The 1294-nt window shown below is 47.3% G+C and overlaps 1 long non-coding RNA gene across 3 annotated transcripts in view; it reads right to left on the minus strand.

Annotated features, from left to right (window-relative positions):
• The window catches only part of LOC113940877, a 6111-nt gene continuing 4817 nt past the window's right edge, over nucleotides 1-1294 (minus strand). For all 3 annotated transcript variants that reach the window (XR_003525554.1, XR_003525556.1, XR_003525555.1), the window contains 2 exons: nucleotides 1148-1268; nucleotides 1-28 (listed from right to left, as the gene is read on the minus strand). This is a non-coding gene — a long non-coding RNA (uncharacterized LOC113940877). The remainder of the gene's footprint in view (nucleotides 29-1147; nucleotides 1269-1294) is intronic.

Consider the following 1294-nt stretch of genomic DNA (forward strand, 5'->3'; position numbering starts at 1 on the left):
GCTTTGACAGCGCATCTTTGTTATCAGTCTGCAACACAAGAACAGAGAGCTGGAAAGTTCAGGAGCACCCCAAGAGATCCAGCTCAGCAAGAGGCATTCCTCAGGATCTTAACTGAATCACCATGTGTCAGCACAAATGAAGTCAGGCAAGCTGGTCTTGATCCTGCCAGTCTCTCCAGAGCAAATGGGACTGCTCTGGCCACTGCCAGTCATTCCAAACTAAGCTTGCAGGTGCATCTGTGATGCCAAGATTTTGCCCCCAAAAAGGCACGAATGGAAAAATTCTGCTTAGAGACAAAGTTTGTAGCCTTTAAGCAGCGAGGTATGTTTATTTTGCGGGCCTCCAGAGCGCCCGGGGAACCGTCAGGTTGTCCTGGAAAAAACCGCTCCACCTTCCCGGTGAAATTACAGGATTTTATGCAATTTCTACGAGTGATTGCAACATATTTACATACATATTCATATAATTGCAACATACATTTTCAGTATTCATAACAGGTGGAGTTAGAGGTGTGGTCTTCAATTTGGGGAGAATCTGGGAGGGTCATTCTGCTCTTCGGCCTCAGGGAACCCCCTGCCCACCTCCCATAGTCGTCATGAACTTTGTGAACTTTCTTACTTTGGCTGACTTTATGGTGCATTTAGCAAGACTTTTGGACTCAAGCTCCCATTTCTCCCCTTATCTTACTTAAACTAGGGGTGTGTGCATTCCTTTAGTGTACGGTACTATCTAATCCTAAGCAGTACATTCTGGCTAAGCAACTTTTCTGTGTTCTTGCTCATAACTATATTTTGAACTTAACTCTTTACTTTTTGTATTGCTATATTACATTTGCTTCCTAGGCCTTGCCTGGCTTCACCTGCAGCCTTCAGGAGCACCAACATCAGATCCACTTTTTATCACCACAGCTGCAGACAGGCAGGCAGCCAAGCTGCTCTTGCTCTCCCTCCTGCTACAGGAGACCAACCCCAAGTCCATCGCGCTCTTGCACAGCCAGCAGAGCTTTAACCACATCCTCTGAGGAATTTAAGTTCAGCAGATGGGAAGATGCTGTGTTTGCCTGTACCATGCTCAAGTCTGCTACACCCCATGCAGAAGGCACAGATCTCCTTCCTCTCCTTCCTCTCCACACCCCACTGCCATTACCTTGTGGGGTTTTGCAAAGATGGGAGTCTTCCCAGGGAACTGGTCTTTCTCCCCTGGAGCCTCCCGTCTCCTCTTCTCTTGCGCCTCCAGACGAAGCAAGTCTCTGTTCTTCTTGGACAAGCTTTCACAAAGAGAAAGAGAAAGAGA

Source organism: Corapipo altera, unplaced genomic scaffold (genome assembly GCF_003945725.1).
Source record: "Corapipo altera isolate COAL_440 unplaced genomic scaffold, ASM394572v1 61470, whole genome shotgun sequence".
Taxonomy (NCBI): Eukaryota; Metazoa; Chordata; class Aves; order Passeriformes; family Pipridae; genus Corapipo; species Corapipo altera.